This window comes from Amborella trichopoda, chromosome 5, assembly GCF_054954075.1.
Source record: "Amborella trichopoda isolate Santa Cruz 75 chromosome 5, AtrichopodaSantaCruz75HAP2 v2.0, whole genome shotgun sequence".
Taxonomy (NCBI): domain Eukaryota; kingdom Viridiplantae; phylum Streptophyta; class Magnoliopsida; order Amborellales; family Amborellaceae; genus Amborella; species Amborella trichopoda.
The window spans coordinates 32,036,635-32,042,679 of NC_142340.1; the positions used below are offsets into that span (position 1 = coordinate 32,036,635).

Here is a 6,045-nt window from a genome sequence, read left to right on the forward strand (position 1 = left end):
GTAACTGACCCATACTTGTGACGATCCGATATCGGGATCTTGAGCTATGGCCTATACAAGAATCGGATGTTCTCTTGTTTAAGATCTGAATTTTTCATATTTCTGAGCCCCCATCTTCTCTTTAGAAATTTTCTTCTTTTGAGCTACGCCATGATGCGTGCCTTATGTCAAAACGATCGAGTCGTTGAGATCTAGCTCGTGTCCAAATTTGAGCTTAAATGGACTCAAAAGGAGTAAGTTATAATCCTTTAAAAATCATCCCAAAATGAGAAAACACAGTTTTCAATAGTATGGTAAGTTAGGCCCAGAATGGTCCCGAAGGGTTCGATAAAGCCGAAATTTGGCACCTAGGATTTTTTCGACATTCTAGATCTAATGGTGGTAGTCTGGTACTGTTTACTCAAAAAATAGGGTTGTAGTTGTAAGGTCCATTTTTAACACGATAGGAACTGGATTTGAAAACCAAGTTTCATCCTGATCATATCAAAACTTATCAGAACGCGACAAAACTTTATAGGTGTCCTTAGGGCATCCCAAACTACCCTCTCATGCAATTTGAGGCTTTTCTGATACATCTTTAGAGGTCGCCCAGTTTTTAGGCTTGTTATTGTGGTGTTCCCGTGGTCTGGCAGTGTTTTGGGTACCGACGGGATCAGGTTACTATTGGCTTTCTCCTTATTCGTCTCGGGGATAGAAGTACATTAAAAATGACGTATAATAGTTTTATTTGATATATCCCGACTGTTTCACGTCATACGGGTTGGACGTCTTGGATTTGAGATTGATGAGCTATTTCAGCTTGTGTCATCCTTGTGACTCTATTTGGAAAAAATTTTATTCTTTCGGATTGTGTCAGTTAACAATAGGAAATTGTTTTGACTGCCCAGGATTCTTTTGATGCTCTCTTTTTGCTTTCTTCCAAGTTTCAAATGTTGCCCGTTTTATTTTTCTCATTTTTTTCTCTTTTTTCTGGAATTTTTTGAGTACTTACACCGTCATGGTATATAGCAAGGTGTGACACATGACACAGAGCGTGTCGGGCTGCACGACATGCAGCATGGCTAGCCATTTTGCACAACACGGGGCATGTCGAGCATGCGACCATCGCCAGAATGACTCTGATTCCTTGTGTTCTTGGACTCCTACTTCGATCAGGTTTAGGATTCTCTAGTTTTTCTTTATGTATGACCTTTAAACCTTTCTTCTTTGTATTTTCCTCTATCAGGGTTATTTTTTTCCTTTTTCCAAGATCCAACAAGATCATAGGTGTTCATCTTCTAATCTTCTTCGATGGCTCCAAAGAGAAGTATTCCACTCTAAATTGCTGAAAAAGAGAGGCAAGAATCTTCTTCTTTCAATGAGGTACTTCACTTTCTGAACTCTCTTGCCATTCATATTTCCAAAAATATCTTGAAAGGAGTTCGGGCCAAAGATGTTCGAGGTCGTCCTGTTTTCCCTTCTTGGTTCCAATCTTGGTATGATGCGGCAGGCCAATGGGAAGATATAAAATCTTTCCTCATGATCTATTCTCTCCAATGAACTATTCTAATGGCTCTGACCCATGTGAATTTTTCTATGATAGAGGCTATCACAGAGAGGTTTGCTTATCGTTCAAATTCATTAATTTTCCCTACCAGAGAAGTTACTCTAACCATAGAGGAGACTGCCAAAATTTCAAGTCTGTCACTTTCCAGCGTGCCGTATCCACCAGTTTCGAATTCTGATAATTTTTCAATTTTGGGAAGGAAACTCTTAGGAGCTGCTTTTTCTCCCTCATGAGATTGGGTGGATTTAGAGAAATTGTTTGCTCAAAGGAACAAATCCACTGCTGAAGAACAGCTTCGAATTTTTATTTTCTGTTTAATTGGGTTTGTGTTTCTCCCTACTGGCACGAAGATGTACCGAAGTTCTTTAATTCCCCTGATTTGGAATTTGTGGCAAAACTCAAAATTTTCGATAGTCCATGCAGTATTGGCGGGTATCTACCAAGCTCTTTTCGGTAGAGTAATGTACGGGCACCGCCTTTTAGAAGGAAGCATGATTATTTTGCAGGTAACTTGGATCCTTATCTTTTACCCTTTCTTGGAATTTATTTTATAGCAAAGTTTTCTTTCTCCTGAGCAATTTTCCTTCTTATCTCCATTTTTTCTTTCCTCTCACCGTAGTACTATGCCCTCCAGTTAGGAATCCAACCACCACTGTGGGTGCTCGAGCTTTGGCCTACACTAACATTCGGATAGAAGTAGCTGAGACTGCTTTTTACAAGGAGACTTTCGATAATTTGTTCGAATTTCAATAGATTCTTCGCGGCTTGGAAGATGCCATATTGACCACTGCCATATCCGGGCCATTCTCATATCATTCTTGGGGTTCAGTTCTTCACAGAGAGATATTTTCCTCAAAGAGTTCTGAGGCACTTACGTTTCGATCAATACTACATTGCTTCCCCTTTTAATGCTGCAGATACAAGGTTGATTCCTCACTCTTTTTCTCTTCTGAGGTCTATCTCGAAAATGCGTTCTTCTTCTAAGAGGGACAGTCTAAAGAAGAAAAAAGAGTGAGCCATCTTGCTCCCGAATTTACCAAGCTTGGTGGGAGAAAGCCAATCCTTTGCGACTTTCAGGGATGCTAGACCCTCCTCCCCACGAAGTTGCGATGCTAGAGCCTCTCTTAAACAAGACTAAGTCAATGGTTTGGAAGGAGCCATCCTCCATGGAAGAGGCACAAGAGATGCTCTCACGCCTACTAGAAGAGAAGAATAGAGTCGAGGAAGATCTAACCCCAGCAGAAGATGACTAGCAGCCTTTCAAGTTTCCCAGGATAGGCAGTTAAACTAGAAACTCTCCTTCTTCCTTTTTTTTGTTTTTTTTTTTCTTGGGTGTAATGAATCTCCAACAATGGTTGTTAGAAGGAAAAAATTCATTATAGGATTTTTTCCTTTTTCTTTTTTATTTTTCATGCATGATTTTGGGTGAAGAATACAGGCACAATTTTTCGTTTTTCTTTTTCTTTTTTTTTATTTTCCTAATTTTCTGAACCTCTGGACACACTTGCTCTTGGTCCATTCCTTTTCCTTAATTTTTTAGAATTTTTTCCGATCTTTTTAAAAATATATATATTTTTGCCCATTGTTTGGGATCTTGTCCGTACTGTAAGCCTTTAAAAAATCTGTGGCGTGGTTTTTCTTTTCCACTCAAATTTGAAAAGCCTCGCTCTCTTCTTGAAACTTCTTCTTGTGAAGAGAGACCCATTTTTCTCATTTTCTTCAATCTTTGATCGTAGGAATTGTTTCTTGGGCACTTTCCTCTTTTATTCCTCAGCTTCTTTGATTTATTTGCTTCAAATTTTGGCTGGTTATGGCCAATCCAAATCAATGGTGGGCTGGAGATCGCCCATGTTTCTCGTTCGAATGGGAGGAAGCCGGTTCGCGTCCCCTTATCTTCCGATGATCTTTCGCTTTTTCTCTTTTCTTTTTAATGTATTGTACTCAGTCTTGATCACCATGTCTATATTTTGAGAATCCATAGCGTGAAAACTTGTCTTCTTTTGATATGAACCATTTTCATCTCTTTTGACCATGTGCAAAACACGAAAGTTGTTCATCTTGATACTTTGAAGATGTATGCTGAATATTGGTGCACGAAACCATCCATTCCACTGTCTTCACTAGTGTCCCATTTTTGTCGTGACTTGAAGGACCGGTTCAAATGGGCTGATTTTTTCGTTCTGACAACTGCATCACGATTATTACCCATGCCAAGTTCATGTTTTATTTTTCAACAGAGAATTCCAAACATGTTTTCTATTTTTTCCATATCGCGAAAGTAGGCCTCCTGCTATGATTTTGCATAAGAAAATTTTTGTAGGGGAGCCTCGATCACAAGAAGTAGTGACCTTGTAAACTTAGTTTAGGATTCACTTTTATGATTTTTTATCAATGTTACCACATATTTGTCCCAAGATAGGTTGTCTTGGGCGAACTTGAAAATGACCAAATTGCCCCTGCTTAAGGTCTGGAGGAAATGTAGTTTAGGATGCACTTTAATGATGGCTTTATCAATGTTAGCACATATTTTTCCTAGGATAGGTTGTCTTGGGTGAACATAAAAAATGACCAAATTGCCCCTACTTCACTTTTACCAATATAGTATGATTTTTCTTGTCTTTTATTCCTTGAGAAATTCTCATGGGTCACTTTACCACATGTTTGTGTTCTTTCGGATATCTTGAATTGTGGTTGTAGAGGATACAGCAAATATCTATGAGGACTAAGTGCCTATTTTTCTTACCCGTGCTCATTTGATTTGTATGGATGTGGTAGAAGCCTACAACCTTGATCGCGTATTGCGACAATTTGGACCTCTTACTGGTCCTTACTTTTTCACTCCCAAATGGGTGCCTCTTGTGATCAGAGTCGATTCTGAGTGGTGTATTTGTCAAATATGGCTCCTTGGATGGAAGAATGGGAGAGGCATGTTCTCATATATGAGCTGAGTGAGTAGGATGCCAAGGTGCCTCTGACGGTGTATGGAGACAGATATCGGGCTTCTGCGAGGGAAATCATGTACATATCTATGCATGCTCGGGAGATCATGGAGAGGTTGGTCATGGGTGGCCCTTGCGAGCTGGTCAGCCGTGAGGCGATGCACTTGAGAGGTAGATTGCAAGAGATGATGTGCTCTAGAGACCTAGCTATGAGCAATGTGCAGAGGTACGAGCTCAACTTGAGACTACGATAGCTTCACTTCAGAGAGTTGACACTGAGAGAGAGCAAGAGCGTACTTTGCTGAGATCTAAGAGAGATTAGGCTCAGGCTGAACTAGAGTTGCTGTGGGTAACCCAAAGCCAGGCCTAATCTTTAGGTGCGGGACCTTCCTAGGCTACGAGTGGAAAGATAGACCCACTGCATGTGAATCTCATATGGGGGAGAGGCTAGCGAGTATGTACTCTTTCCTTTTGCTTGATTTCTTTCTTTTTATTTGTCACATTCTCCCATGTGATGTTGGATTCTGTCACTTTTATTCTTTTTCAGGATGCATATAAGCAGCAACTGGGGAAGCTTCAGTTGGGCATTGATAACTTCAGTGCTAGAGTAGGCTGACCCGACACAGGCAACTAAAGGCCCGAGGATAGTTCTGGGGCCACTCGTCCCTGCTTCTCCTGCAGCTCCGAGAAGCAGCAGTGAGCGTAGAGTATGCTCTAGAGCAAGCGAGCAAGTAGGAGGCCTCAAGTGGCTTCCAATCAATTTCGAGAGATGGGGATTGAGTCCCTTCTTTGTATTTTTCATGCATATTCATGTTGTAAGGAAAGCCTTTTGATATATACATTTCTTGGTTTTCATCCATGGTTATAATAATTCTTTTCTTCTTCTTTTTTTGCGGTTTCTCTTTCTTGTTATTTTTGCATCCCTAAGAATTCTTAGGATCAAGATCTCTCCTCTCTATTCTTTTTTTTTCTTTTTGAGATCATTTCTTTCTTTTTTTTTTTTTTTAGGGATCCCTAAGTGAACTTAGGATCAACACAATTTTTTTTTTTTTTTTTTTGTTTTTTTTTCAAGAGTAGTATTTCTTGAGGTCCATGGCATTATTTGGATCATTCAGTTCATGTCCTTCAAGGTTTCTGAGTATGTAGGCATTTCTTGGATTAGTCTGGATCATGACATATGGTCCTTCCCAATTAGGCTTGAATTTTCCTAATGGATGAAAATTCACTTTCGAATGGAAGATTTTCTTTAGTACTAGATCCCCAATTCTAAATTCTCTTGGTATCACCTTTTTCTGGTATGCTCGCTCGATTCTGTGATGGGAGAAGATCATTTTCTCAGCTGCTCAGAGTCATCTCTCGTCCAATGTTTCGAGGGTGGCTAGTCGGGCTTCAGCCTGTTGTTTGTGATCTGATTCCTTGTGAGCAAGTACCCTAAGAGAAGGTATTTCAACCTCAATTGTAAGTACTGCCTCCATGCCATAGACCAATGAGTAGGGAATCATCCCTGAGGCTATTTTCTCAGTGGTTCTTATAGGCTATTTTCTCAGTGGTTATTTTCTT

At 40.0% G+C, this 6,045-nt stretch overlaps 1 long non-coding RNA gene across 1 annotated transcript; it reads left to right on the forward strand.

Annotated features, from left to right (window-relative positions):
* The first annotated feature begins 757 nt into the window (after positions 1-757).
* LOC110007117 (uncharacterized) lies at positions 758-5,342 on the forward strand. Its single transcript, XR_002280660.2, has 3 exons — positions 758-2,052; positions 2,181-4,939; positions 5,033-5,342. It is a non-coding gene; the product is annotated as an uncharacterized LOC110007117 (long non-coding RNA).
* Positions 5,343-6,045: the final 703 nt, after the last annotated feature.